The sequence below is a fragment of the Poecilia mexicana genome, unplaced genomic scaffold, assembly GCF_051168715.1.
Source record: "Poecilia mexicana isolate PSO_F unplaced genomic scaffold, ASM5116871v1 scaffold_8, whole genome shotgun sequence".
Classification (NCBI taxonomy): Eukaryota; Metazoa; Chordata; class Actinopteri; order Cyprinodontiformes; family Poeciliidae; genus Poecilia; species Poecilia mexicana.
In genome coordinates this window covers 6,261,485-6,276,758 of record NW_028263377.1, presented here as the reverse complement: position 1 = coordinate 6,276,758, position 15,274 = coordinate 6,261,485, and the positions used below count along the sequence as shown (strand labels likewise).

The window sequence follows — 15,274 nt, the reverse complement described above, 5'->3', positions numbered from 1 at the left end:
ATAATGTGTTATGATTCGAAACAGATGGTTTTTTCAGCCACATTAAGTTTCATTTAATAATGTTTACATTTAGTAATGTTGCTCTGCGTTTAAGACATTAATAGTCTTGATGATGAAAACATAAGCAGTACGAGTTACTACCAAGACCAGTGGGTTTAAAAGAAATGATTTCAGGTCAGCTAACAAGTAAACAGTTGCTCACAAAAATCTTTTTTTTTTTTTTTTGGCATCGCTGAAGCTTTTAGGAACAGTTACAGTGATGGACTGGAAAGTAAGTCAGCCCAGACTCAGAATGAAGTGGTTCTGCAGAGAGTAGTACAGGCAGCCAGCTCTGTTAATGCTCAGTGACAGCAAGTCAGAGTCCATCAGTCAGGGTCTGGAAAAGATTGTAGATGAGAAAGCAAAGTATGCTCAGCACTGTACAGAGAGTGACTAGCAAGAATGGATTGATTTGCATGCGTTATCAGAGTACTGCAACCAGCTAACCATTAGCATCCTTTAATGCTTTCTGTAGGCACTTAACTAAAAGGCTGGTTCACAATTTTTAATTTATCGTTTGTTTTTTCGATCACCTCTACTTCAAAATCTAAAACATTTGAACTGATCAAAGTTGAAATGGACAGTCATGACACTAAACAAATAATTCTTTTAGGAAAATTTAAGGTTAATGAAAAGTTTTTTCAATTTGAGGAAAAAAAAAATAAAATAAACATAGTGCAGCGTTTCTGCAGGTTTTACCGGCTCAAACTTAAGACTTTTTATGATCATTGTGAATGAAATTTAAGATTTGTATCACAACAGACATTTACAGGAGAAACATAGCATATTTTGCAATATGCTGTCTACAACCGTAACTCCCACGATGCCATGCTTTTTGCACAGGTTGCCAAACAATTTTGCACGTTATACATGGAACATTGTGCGTTATGTGCAGGTAACAAATGTGAGCATGTGGTTAAATTGAACATCGTCCAGTTAGCTGGCGATAAAGTTGTACTTACAACTAACGCAAAATAGCTAGTTAGGAAGGTTATATTAGTGGCTAGTTAGCCTCTAGTAGTCAAAGAACACAATGAAGATGTCTGCATGCATATAGCAAATGTCTGCTTCGCAGAAAAGCCCCATGAGAAAAAACTATATATAAAAGATACGAGATTGAGTAGACCTGCCACAAGGTATTTAAGGCTAAATTTCTTTAAAATGAATTTAAGACATTTTAAAGCCTTAATTTTAGGTACATTCATGTTTTTTAAGGGTGTGCGGACACCCTTAATAATTATGTAGCGTTCACTTCTGTATCCTGGTTTTTGTTAAGTTAGCCAAACATAATGCAACTTGGTGTCCTTTTATTTAAGTCATGTGCTCCCAGAATCCAAGCAGCATCCTACACCAAATTTCCAGCAAGCCTCAATGGTGAGCTAACTAGTAACCGAGAGCAAACAAAACTCACGCAAATACTGAGCTATGTAAACAATAAAGCTGTTGTTAGGGCACAGAATCAGGAAAGATGCAAAAGATCAAGGACTCCATCTTTTCTTTTTTTTTTTCAGCAAATGGCCGTGTGCAAATCTTCTCATCCCTGGGCCAGTGATTGTCTACATGTTCTCAATCATCACTGCTACATCGCAACTGTTGTGTTATGCTTTCACTGCCTCAGGCGCTACACGCTAATGATTGGCACGCCAACTCGGCAAGGTGAGATCATCCTCCGAGGCATCATCCCCTCCTAATACCCCCACTGGGATATAAACAAAGTGTACTTATGCTCCCACTTAGGTGAGTATCTCTGCCGCAATACATCGTTAAGGCCAGTACTGTCAGTAACTGGGAGGCATCCAGGTCTTCTGAGAGACCTCAGCCTTTCTGAGTCTATACACACAAAAGATGCAGTTCCTGAATAATCAGATCATCAGCATATTTAAATAGCAAACTAGCACTTTGACCCACTTTCTGTATTGTATAAAATGTACTGTGTGCTTATGTTAAATACCGCAGGTGGTTAGCATGAGTGAAGTGCTGAAAGGCCAATGTGAATGTGGATTTTCTACTGGTCTGATGCAAATTAGTAGAGATAAAACTTAATTTAGTATCAAATCTGTTTAAAGGCTTCACATCTAACTAGATGAGTCATTGGGTGGAAATAAAAAAAAAACCCTCTGCTTCGTCCCAGGAGAGAGTCTTCATCAAAGTCAACCAACTGACCATGAGGATGTATGAACCGCTGTTGGGGGGGGGGGGGGGAAGAGAATTCTGCTTTCAAACACAACTGTGTGCACACAGACACAGATGCATTCACTGAGCCTTCTTCTATCCCCGGGGTCTACTCTATATAAGGGAGTGATTGTGGGGGAAGGAAGCGGTGCTGATGGTGTTGGGGGTGGGGCCATTAGAGACTCCAGAAAAGACGCAAAAGAAAGAGAAAGTGAGCTTGTAAGCATGATGCAAATCCACAGGAGACAGAATTATTAAAAACTGAAGAAGTTTATTGAAAACCAGAAACATGGCTTGATGTTTGTAGGTAGAAGTTGTTTGTTACCAAGGTGTCTTTAACAAGCATGGAGTGACCTTTGACCTTGTAATTGACAAGCTTTTTGTCTCCACGAGGAGCAAACAGAAGGCACTCAGCTGACCTTTTTGTTTTTGGACACTCCTTGCTCTCCATACTCAAGATGGTGCAATGCATCATTTGTGGGATAAAGTCTATTGAAAAACTGATCAAATGAGGAAAAATGTATATAGTTTTTAAAAGTATAAACAAAGAGGAGCGTGGCAAAATATATATATATATATATATATATATATATATATATATATATATATATATATATATATATATTGCTGTCTTTCGAAACATTTTGTAACTAGCCTAGCATCAGCTGGGGTTAATAGAAGAGCCATGTTGTGATGACATCCTAAAGGAGGAGTGTAGGAAAAAAGAGCAGGTCTTTCTTAAAGAGACAGAGGCCCAATTTCAAGGCGTTAAATCACAAAGTTAAATTTTATATTTGATACTTACAGCATTTTTCTAACAACTGAAGGTAACAGTTACTTAATTGTGCTATAAAATAGCACTATACGTCTGGGAAATACATATCACTGCCCCTTTAATGTCTGTTAGACGTCATCTGATGACGTCTCAGTGGACACAAATTTGTCTGTTCAACCAATGCAACTCTCCCGTTCTGCTTTAATTATTTACTGCAGTCTAGCTTACAGAACCATCTGACATCAGTAAGTGGGCTAAAAACAAAGTGCTTTGGAGCTGATGCCATTTTTCCTGCTTACTGCGACCAGAAATGACCAAAGAAGGTGGAATGTACCCAAGCATCACTCCTCCTCGCTGCATTCGACAAAGAGGAGAATGTCACATTTAAGATGTCATTTGCTGGAATAGAGCCTCAGATTGTCTATTCAGCCTACTCCATATTACAACAGTTGTCTCAGTCACTTCTGCAGCCCATTCAGGGCTAGTTGGACTCATTTCTTCCATTTATTCAGACGTTTTGAAATGGATATTTTCGCTGAAACAATGCAAACAGTCATCGCTTTCACCGAATCTTCTGCGTTTTAATCAGAAACAAGAAAAACTCTAAAATACAAGCAGATTATTTGACTTTCCCATAAGCCTCACATTTGTTTCACCATTCCTTAGCACAAGTGAAATGATATCATTTGCAATTAAGGGTGCATTCACACCAGCCCTGTTTAATCAAACTTTATTTTGTTTTTCCTGAATATCTGGTTCGTTTGGGGAGGTGTGAATAGGCAATCAAACTCTGTTGCGAAACAAAATAGCAAACCCAGGTCTTGGTTCAGTTGAAGTGAACTCTGGTGCGGTCCGAATGGATGTGGATGCAAGTGGACCGGAGATCGCTCCAAAAGCAGGAAGTGGACTATAAAACAAATGTGCTAGTCTAGTGCTAGCAGGAGAAATGACTTGTTTCTTTTGCCAAAGACAAACAAGAAATCCTTCAACCATTAGTATCTGACAATTTTTGAAGAAGGAAGTTGTGCACGTCTTCTGAGTTTTTTGTGTCATTTCCTTGAGTAGTTCTTGCAGGACCACCACAAGCAAGAAGGTGAACAGGTTTTTTAATAATTTGGTTTAGTTTGACACAGTGCAGAGTGAAATGGAACTGCAGCAGCTGAAAATGTAACAGATGCTGCAACTTTGGTTGCCAATCGAACCAAGTCTACTGGACTATCAGGTGTGAAAACACCCTTAAGAACTTAATGTGAGTCATCATGCTGTGTGGGGTTTGTAAAAAGTTTAAGTCGTAATCTTTTCTGCATCCCTACGCAAAGTGTTTTAATAGAAAATGAACATGTTTACATTGGACATTATAAACAAGGCCACATTTAAGTTGAATTTAGAAATGCAACAAGATACAACTTAGTAAATGAAGACGGAATATAAGGCAGTATTTAGAATCAGATACTTTGCTCATATTTCTAATGGAACAGAGTTAGAAAGATAGAAATGACAGTCAGCAATGCCCCACAGCTGAATATTTCATTTAGACTAAGCCCAAAGTTGGCAAAACACCAGCAACAGACCCACAGCTGCAACAGTCACCGCTCTATTAACAAAATATGGAAAGAAAAAAAAAAGTGGTCCTCAGATGTTTGAACAGTTCAACTCATAAGTAAGCTTTCTTGTAATGAGTCACTGTTTGGAATTATTTAACAAACTTGGTGCTGCAAAACCTTTTAAAATGAATGCAACTTTGAACTGTTATCCCCCTGCACATGTGTTCCTGTTTTAGTGTAAATCACTGCCTCTGCTTTCGTTTTAACAACCAACGGCACAACTTGCCGTTGATGGCAGCTGAACGCTGAGCTCAATCCAGCTGGAGGTTGGGAGCTGCAGATGTCATTAACTCGACGGTAATCACAGTTCACACACTTCCAAAACATTCCCAGAGCTGAGGTCAGGATCCTGGCTCAGACTTCCTCCACAAAAAACCGGCAAACAAACTCTGCTGTTCCCAGTGGCGCTCGCTCACTGCACCGAGGTGGAGGCGTGACTGAGAAAGAAAGCATGAAAGAGGAAGCACTAAAGTGACAGAAAAATTAAAAATCTTCATTGTCAATTCAAACTTTTACTTCCAAAACTAACTGCCATTTTCTGTACTTTTTATTTCAACACACCAACTGTCTTTGCAGTGGTGTGCCTTTAGCATTCCCTACAAAGAAACTCACTCCTTTTAAGGCTTGAGAGGAGTTCTGTTGAAACTGGGACAACAAGAGAAGAATCTTCAGTCACCCCTTTACCTTCAAAGAATTGCACAGGGAATCCCAAAATCAGGAGTTTTTGTCAAACAAATCCATGATGCGTGTCATTTTGAATTGATAAGTACAGATTGTTTAGATAAATCAACTTCCGTTTAGGGATGAGCTGGTTACCACTACCAGGGTACAAAAATGGAGTGACAATTTTTTTTTAGAAGTTTTAAACTGCAACATGAAAAACCATTACAGACAGACCAATTACAACAGGGAGGGCCAAAGTAAGCAACACTGGATGTCACCTGCATTCCTGATTGCTTGTGGTTCCATCAACCAAAGGTGTATGGAGTGAGAGAGTAAGGCAGAACAAAGAAACTCATCGTCCTCATCATCAGTTTGCTGATAGCATATTGTGCTTCATTTCCATTTAGCACATGTTTGTGCAAATTCCAATTCCGAAAATAAATTTGCTTAATGGAAACATGCCAATCTCAAAAAGACAAACGTTTTTGTTGAATGTTTTTTTGTTGTTGTTGTTGTTAGGATCAGGTGGTTTCTCGGCCATATGGAAATGGGTTTATTTCACAAAACTGCAACGGAAACACTGTTTTGCTTCATACAAGTCATATGGTTAACGACTGCCAGAAAATACAAAGAACACACGCTTTATTTTTAAATAACTTCCTGCATGAACAAAGTTATTCATGTGTGACTTTAATTGTATTTCTTACTTATCTGAAGAATCGCAACTGCGAAATTGTGTTTTTTCGACACTAGTGGAATACTGACAAAGTTTTGTGCACGTTTGTAATGGAAACACAGCTGTCAAAATAAATGACTGCAACATGTGGTCAGAGAAGCTGGCATTAACCCTCCAGAGCCAAACATGAAAACATTACAACATCCTCAAGTGGTAATTTCAGAGATAATAGTTTCATGAAACTGAATTGTTCACAATAATTGAAAATAAATATTAGTCTACCACCAAAGTCCAAACATTGCAGGAGTCATTCGTCTCACCAACGTTACCTATCCCTCTCATTCTTATGAATGTCAAAACCAACGCACATGAACACTTAAACGTTGCGCTCCCATATTGTGGCCAGAACCTCCTCCTACCTCATGGGGATGTGCAGATTAACACACGACAGACATCGTTAACCCTGGACAAAGAGAGATGCTAATCTTGTACAGTCGGCCTCGGCTGTCCTCTAACTGTGCGGTGACACACAGAGAGGGAGAGAGTGAGGAAGGGGAAGAAGAGAGAACAAGGGAGGTGTATGTAGCCGTAACAGAGGACTCAGTATGCCCCAGAAAGGAGACAATACCACGGGGAGGCCTCGCTCCATCATCCATCCTATAACAATGGAGGATAGAGACAGAAAACGACTACAAAAAGCAGGCCCGACGCAAGTGCTACAGTCTGGCTGAACTCCACCGCCTGCAGCGACGAGCAGCAGGGCAGCGCAAAGCTCAACTCTGTGGATATTGATCGCAGTGGAGAAAGTAGGCGGCCAGTCAGGCAGACCCACAGATGGCCAGGACACGGACAGACACAGACAGAGGAAGTGCATTAGTAAGGCAGGTTCCTCTGATGCTGTTAGCTCTGTCCCTTGGGAGATAAAGGAGACAGTAATGACAAGGTTTTAGGTGGGGACAAAAGAAGGTTGAGTGGATAAAAACAGACAAGAAGGGATGGTATGGAAAAAAACTCAGCAAGATAAGAAGGTAGACTTAGGATCCAGCAGAGTGACCAAGGCTAATTTGTAACTTGAAGAGCTGCTGGATCATCTCCATAATGGGCTGTCTGCCCACAAACAAGCTCCTCTCTGGGGGTAAATGAGATCAGGCCGGGCCAGGACCAGCTGGTGGCTTGGATCAATGACACCAGACAGAGCGGATTCAGAGATGGAAGAGGTGGGCAGCAGTGGAGCATCTGGACAGGATGGCGGAAACCCGTCCGGGTGGCTCCAATGTTCCTACCAGATTGCACAGGGCGGTATGGACACCCACGTGCGGGGTACAAGAAGAAGAACAACTGAGTCCATAAGAGGATTATGTGCTTCTGTCTGAAGTGGAACAAGACACGTTCCAGATGGGATCTGATCTTTCACAGGATGTGAAACAGGTTGGGCGGTTGATCTGATCCATGCTTTGTGAGCACAGCTGGTCAGAATGCAAAACTACCTTGCCATGTCCAAACACTACTAGGATAGGCTAACAGCATCCTTAAGTGTGGAGGCTGGTACTGAAGGAAGATGACTTCAAGTTAGCCATTTTCAGCATTGGTTAAGTGTGTAAAAATTAAATCAGGAAGCAAAATTGACAAGAATAGAACTGAGTGATCAAACATGCAATCAATATCAACATCAACAATATCAATGTTGATAGTGTCACTTAAGTTCAATACAGAAAGGCATGGTATAGGAAAAGGAAAAGCTTTAATTGCTCTACCTCTCACAGCCCAACTTAGCAAGGTTGCTGACATCAACTACTCACTCACTCTGGTAAGAACCTGTTGGTTAACATGCGCAGCAGCATTTTCAAGTTGCACCCAACAATCACGGCCATACTTCACTGCTTGGAGGTCCACACTCGATTCAAAGCAGAAGTTCACCAGACGCGTCCGCACAAAGGTCAGTTTTTACAACCGCGTACTTGGCTCAAAGACTCGCACAGGAAACTGTGTGGCATGAAACAGTGTTCACATCAAACTGTTTTGATGCGACTGAGTTTATAATCCTGAGAGTCAACACAACCGGTCGGTCGCAAGAATGGGTAGTGTGACTGTGCAGAACTAACAGGTGGAAGGTGGCTACTATGGTGTAGAAGAAACAGAGCTAGGCACCCAGTTAGCTCGTCAAACTCACAGACTGTGTGAAACGAAGTGAAAATAGAACATGAGTGCAACAGATTAAGAGGAAATTGTGGTTAAAGATCACATTGCCAGTTTGGGAGTATTTTGGATATGTAGAACAAAAACAATAATCAAAAGTTATCGATATTGACATATGAAATGCTAATATCGTCTTACATTTTTCAGTCATATCGAACAGTCTTACCTACATAAAAGGAAAATGTACTTTGTAGAGAGGCGTGTTTGCTGTTCATTCAGACTGTTACGACAGAAAGCTAGACTTTGGCAGGTTCCTTTTCCATTTCAAGAACTTGAAGTTTTGGTCGTTAGTAGAGGTGTGCCGATCGATCGGTCACCGATCATAATCGGGCCGATTTTCGTGAAAAAGTGCATGATCGGTGATCGGCGATTGTCTCTTTTACCGATACCGATCACCTACTTCTCATTTCCCAACCTGCCTGTGCAGCTGGTCTCCTCTTTCCTTCACTCTGCGCAAACGCGCAACAACAAATCTTAAGCGATGTGGAACTATAACGCACTGAGTGAATGGGGAAGTTTGCTGGTGTTGCTGCGGAAAATTGAAGCACGTCAAAATGCATCAACACAACGAAGCTAATACGACATAAAAACAAAGCCATACTTGACGGAGTTTGGCTACATCGAGGCTCACTGCAGTAAAAAAGACATACGGAGGATCAGATAGCAGGTAAAGCAGCGCACAGCAACAAACACTCACCCGGATTAGCATGACGGTCAGAAAGCTAAACAAATAACCCGCAAAATTATTTGTCTTCGTGCTGCGATGTAAGACGCTGGTTCTGCTCTCCTGTTGAACCGCTGCTACGCTACAGGTAGTAATATTTCACAGACGGAGCTTCGCTTCTGCTCCACCTGGTAGTGACTCTCACACCGGACCTCTGCTTAAAGCTGCAGCATCCAACTTAAAAAAATACATTTTACATACGTATTAAAACTTCTGCTGTCCTAACATGAGACAAATAATCTCTGAAAAAATAATCGATCTCCTCCCTGTCCTGCATAATTACTCCGCTCAGTCAGAAACTGCCAATCAGAACTAGCAGTAATCAGCTAGCCGCCATGCTAACAGGAAGTTTTCATTCAGTAACTCTGGATTGTTTATTGTAATGGATCCTGTATTTGCTTTTGAATGTTAAGTTTTATACTTGAACTTTTTGGCAATGTTGAGAGGTTTTATGCCTTCATATGTTTTCAGTCTGTTAAAGATAGCACTACCAATAGCAGTACAATTTGCACAAAGCCTGTTTTGTTTAGTTTTCTTCTTGGAAAAAGTTATTAAAAACAAGTGTTTGTCTAAATTAAGGTGAATTCATGGTTCCTTTTTCCACATAATGTAACCGGTAGGGTTTATGAAAAAAAATAAATAAATAATAATTATGTGATCGGTATCGTGATCGGTATCGGTGTATCGGCCATCATGGGTGATCGGTATCGGTATCGGTATCGGCAGGAAAAAACCTGATCGGCACATCTCTAGTCGTTAGTACCAAACTGTTTTGTGGATACAAAAAAGCAGTATTCTGTCTCAGGACGGCAATTTCTACACACAGAGGGACGACAGCTGCAAAATCTATTGAATCAAAATCAATATCACAACGTTACTTTGTTACTACTCTATAACATTAATGATGTGTTTATATACACATTTCAAGTCCCAAGTAATTCAGACTCTGAGTGCTATTTTGGGTGGAAATTTTCCGCTACTGGTGTCTATACTTGGAGGATAGATAAGGAAGATAAGAAACTACATTATTCAGAAAACACGAAGAGAAACTTTGATTTGCTGCTAGCAAAATCAAGGAACATGGTCTCTGTTGTAAAATAATTATCCTCAATTTTACAGTTAAAAATACAGTGTGTCATCTCTATTACAATAGTGTGAAGGGTTGACATTGGCAGTAACAAAGTAAGGATGAGCTCTATTTTATCTGGGAGCCAAAAGTGATTCAATGGACTCAATAATCACAACCTCCAAGACTGCCCAGCAACAAAAGACTAAGCTCCACAAACGCATTATGAAGAAAAAGGAAAAAAAAAAAGAAAAAGAAATCCAGTCCAGAAGCCTAGCAACTGATCTGTGAACTGTGTTCATTATCTATGCTCCCACCAGGGGAATTTAGATTGTCCAAACACAGCAAATTACTGCAGCTGTTGCCAAACCCAATCTCCAAACTGCACCACCAGTTGCCAACTGCGTGCGTGGACAACTGTGATACCACCGACCGTGGCTACTATCAGAACCAGGAGCACAGACAACACTGGGGCTTATCTCTGCTTTATCGTCATTTTGCAAATGTAGTGTGGCGCCCAGAGCGGGTTTCCTTGAGGCGCCTATCGCCCGGACAACAGGGGAAAATTCTGCAAAAAAAAAAAAAACAGACTGTTTCTGTTGGTGTTTAGATAATCTCAAAACAAAAAACTATTGTGTGGTTTTAATGGATTAGAAGAGAGCTACAGCAATTTGTAACGATGCCAAGGAGAGCAAGAGCCCTGGGTTAAGACTGAAAAAAGCTTGATGACCAGAGGCACAAACTCGCCCCTGTCAGCGGAGTTCAGAGCTGGGGGTGGGGGATTTTATTGTGAGTCACACTCCCACCAACACCAGCCCTTAGGCTAGAGGACCGACGACACATGTGTCTATTAATGCAGCCATCATCTCTCCTCTCAGAGCCGACGCTAGGGGTCAAGAGGGCAGCTTGAGGCTAAATTAGCTATTAGCATTTAAAACGGCTCAAACATCAGAGCACATAAATCCATTTTATAAGCGGACCACTTTACAGAACACTGAAAAGCAAGTTAAATACACAAGAGAGTAAAAATTTGCATTCTCAGATGACTGATGAGTCTAATCCAAATAGTCAGACATTAATCACTTGACATAAAGAGCAACTGCTTCCAATCATGTTGAATTCCTTATGCACTGACAACGTTACAAGTCAGATCATAAAGCTCAAGCTCATGTCCAAGCATGATCAGTTTATTACTCTGGATTTTCTTTGACGAGCTAAGAGCTTTTAACCTTTTCCACTGATATTAAGTAAGAAAAGCAGAGACAGAACAGAACAGCATGCGTCTAAAACGCTAGTCAGGAAAAATTAGAGTGTTGAAAGCAAAGCACTTAGTTTATAAAGGAGGAGACTGAATGTCCCTGGACAGGAACCTCAAGAAAACATGTTTCAGGTCAAATCAACAAGTCATATCAAAATGGAGAGGAAGAAAAATGAGTCTGCAAACGCCTCAGAAAATGTGAGATGTGCATTTACTAAAAGTCCAGTAGCAATGTGTGCTTAGTCCTATACCCAGAAAGCTATGAGTGAAGTGTTGTTAGAACATAACGTCTAAGGGCGGGAGTTCTTTTCAATTCAATTTGGACATTTTATTGTTTTGAATATTACAATCACAATGAAATTCGGTATCTAACCAGAGCCGAGCAACCGCTTCATCCCCTCCCCCCCCCATGTAGAATCAATTTCACTGGTAACTTCTAAAACCCCTTTTTAAACCTCACCATGAAGCAGAAAAATTATATCCCAATATTTATATCTTTCCCACAGATTCCTTGGTCACCTTAATGTGTTTTAGTTTGATTTCCAATAAATCCTCTCTACAAACTGAACGCCTCTGGCTTTAATCCACATGCTCTAAGTAATAATTTTCCAAATAACTTCATTTCAAAACTGTGCGCCTTTTAATGGCGGCTAAACTTAATTTCAAATGATTGCATCAAGCTCGGTTCAGCCTCATCCCAGAAGCAGAGTGAGTCAGCCATTCGTTCATCCATCCTGTGGCGTGGGGATGTGGTTGGTGGTGTGAGGAGGGTGAAGGGAAGGGGGGTGCAGTCTGGCTCACCCCTGACTTAAGAGTGCTGGAGAGCCTCCAAGCCCCAGCATGGGCAGCTCTTTAAAAAAAAAAAAAAAAAAAAAAGAGCGAGAGAAAAAAAAAGCTCATCTTCGTTGCCCTGGGATGCCATTTATTCAGGATGACATCAACATCATGGTGGATCACCACATATTACCGGCCAACCCAATCTGGCTTCGCCCAGACTATTTATGCTGTTGTCTGAACTGCCGCAAGGGAACAGAACACGGCTGTGGGCCGAAGACATGAGGATCGACTCTTTTCTTCTTGTAGTTGTTCTACCATAGAAAAAGTCAAATTTTCTTCATACTCAATCACCTGGGTTTGCTTAGATTGATTCACTTTTTTTTTTACTTCTATCAAAGTACCTGAAAAACATTTTTTTAATTATATTATCAGTTCAGACCTCAAAGAAAACCCTGAAATCCTGGCACTAAACCCTGATTAGTGCACTTCTATAAGGGGTTTTTGGCTAGTACTGATTTTTTTTTTGTTTGAAATGTTGCTATATATGATGAAAAAAGTCACAAAGTTGGCAACAGTGGGGTGACTATTGTTAACTGCGAACCTATCAGTCAAACCTCTTTAAGATCGGTAGATAAGATCGGCTTCACTTGTAAATATCAGCTGATCACGGGGCTCCCAAAATTAAGGTGCATCCTTAATCTATATTTTAGAATCAGGATTTAATTAGGCTGTAAGTAGCTACTCAAGGTAATTTGAGTTGGTCTTTATGATTGGATTTTATTGATTTATATTTAATAATTAAGCTAATCTCATCAAATTTTTCCATATAAATCAGAGATGCACCACTCAGGCTTTTCTTGGCCAATGGCTAATTTCTGGCATGATTTGAGCTCTAACTTGGCTTTTTTGTCTGGTGTAGAAAGTTTTATTCTCTGGATTTTATCACAGAGAAAAAACATTTTTTTTTAGAAATATGTAATCAAATAAATATCATCCATATAGATTAAATTGTAGAGAACCTTATACAATCAAAACTATAACTCAAAAAAGAAGAGATGCGCCAATCAAGCCTTTATGACCGACACAGAGTTTCCATTTTCGATGAGTCCTGAAAGCCATTTCTGAATCCATTCCAAGGTCTATAAGCACAAAAGAAAAATGTGGTGCAAACTCTTTGATGAACATTTTTTAAATCCAAGAAAAAATTAAAGAATTACAAAATTCTTACTAAATTTTATCTGATTTTAAGTTGTCAGTTGGAACACTTATAGACAGAAAATGATTAACAAATTTACACACACAAAGATTAGAATAAAAGAAAGAAATAAAGAAACCGGATCTTAGGCATTTATTTTTGCTGATCACCAATCAAGACTAAATGTTTTCAGTCTGATTTATAACCGACTTTTTCGTCCCTATGATTTGTGTATGAATTGCACTGGTTTGTCTTTTCAAGTCCCCTGGGATGACATTTGCTGTGTTCTTTTGGAATACAACAAATCCTTGCTCACTTGCCACAAAAAAAGGTCAGGAAGGGGGAACTCCCCTAAAGCCTTAAACCACAATGGCCGATCACTTTTAGAGGGGTTGACATTAATCACCTCTGATTATTTCACAGCTGTGCGCTATTCTATTTAGAGATATTTCAGCTCCACTCTTCGGCTTTTGAAGAGGTCGTTGCCTTAACATGCTGATGGGAAAATGTTCTATGAAGAAAAAAATTAGAATTAAGACGCTGTCTGTTTATTCATTTTCACACACTGAAAAAGGAGAAAATTTGAAATCTCCCCCCTCCCCCAGAGGGGGCTGAAACATCTCTCGCTTCTCACACTACTTTTGCCCATCACAGAACAATGGGAATTCGCGATGAAGGATGGAGGAGGGGAGACAAGAAGAGGGAAAAGAGGGGGCAAAAAAAAAAAAGTTTAGGGTGAAAAGGCGGACAAAATGCTCACAAAAGGAGGGAAAATGTTTTCTACGCAAGGACAAGAAACACGTTAAAGCGATTAAATTTGTTGTACCGGTTTGTATCTAACAGGTCTGCTGGGCAGTTTAGCGAACACGCAGCCTGGCTGCCACCGCCCCACTCGAGTCACAGACACGGAGCACCTCGCCACACAAAGGCGGCATGACATCCAAAATAAAGCTTATACACATTTTATTTTACGCGTCTAACATAAATATCCATTCAAAAAAAGCAGCAACTGTAATTCAAATACTTTATACGGAGCTCAAATGTAACAGAAACGGTAATGGCGCAGACGTCTTCAACGGTCACCAGACAGGGCGTTAATTTTAAGCCACCGTTGTTTTTATTTACGGTACTCACTGTCACCGACTTTAGCACGCTAGCTAAAGCTAAAACAATCTGGGACTTACCGGATAGCGTAACTGCAAGCTAGCAAAAATCCTCTCCAGCTACGCCCAGTCAGTGTTCGCCAGTCCGCCGCCTCTCGAGTCAGAAAGTGGGGATGAAATTGTAAGATAAAGCTGGAGTGAGAGTAGGAGGGTACCGGGGGACGGCGAAGTCAAGTCGAACCGAGCCAACGGACAATGAACTTGTGAGTCGCGAGCGCCGTTTTCCCACAAGTGATGCGCGCACCCTTGAAGGAAGAAAGGAGGAGAGTGACGGTTCGCTTCACTCCACTGCACACTCACTCACGATACTGGAGCCGGTGAACGGAGGGATGGAACAGGCGGAGGAGAGGCTGGTGCATTCGCGTGCTGCTCGGAAATGTTGGCCATGTTGTATCCGGTGATACAGTTTCTTTTTTGTCAAATACCAAATTCTGTGACTCTGCAGGTTCTATATAAATAAATTCTAAGTGGGATTCTCGTTTTACTGGAACTTCATGAATGTTGTACACAGCGGAAACGTGTGTAGGGGGAAAAACAACTTAGTAGCATTTTAGGAATTTATTAGCATAATATTTTCACACTGAAAATATTATTATGATCCCATCTTTTGATTGATTTATTCAAAGAGACATCTATATTAAAAGATTTGGGGGGTTTATCGTATCTAGTGGCCAGACAGGAAAGCTGGTTGGGAGAAGGAAGACAACACGCTGTTGTTGGCAACATAAACAAACCAATAATTTAACTGGGTTCAGTGAATATTAAATAGAAAATAAATATGTGACATGTACATCTTCCCAACAGTGATGACAACATTGCCACAGTGGTGACAGAGTCATGCTGTGGGGTGACTGTGTTGAGGTATCGCATAATAAAACCTCAATAAAACGCGTTGAAGATTGCGGTTGCAATAAGACAAGACTTGCAGGAATGCACTGACTCAGCAGGGTTGACTATAAATGCATG

The 15,274-nt window shown here is 40.6% G+C and overlaps 1 protein-coding gene across 1 annotated transcript in view; it reads right to left on the bottom strand.

Moving 5' to 3' along the window:
• Nucleotides 1-14,688, bottom strand: part of prr36b (proline rich 36b) — a 39,983-nt gene extending 25,295 nt beyond the window's left edge. Inside the window, exon 1 of the mRNA XM_088008114.1 lies at nt 14,330-14,688. The gene's annotated coding sequence lies outside the window, so the exon portion shown is untranslated. The remainder of the gene's footprint in view (nt 1-14,329) is intronic.
• Nucleotides 14,689-15,274: the final 586 nt, after the last annotated feature.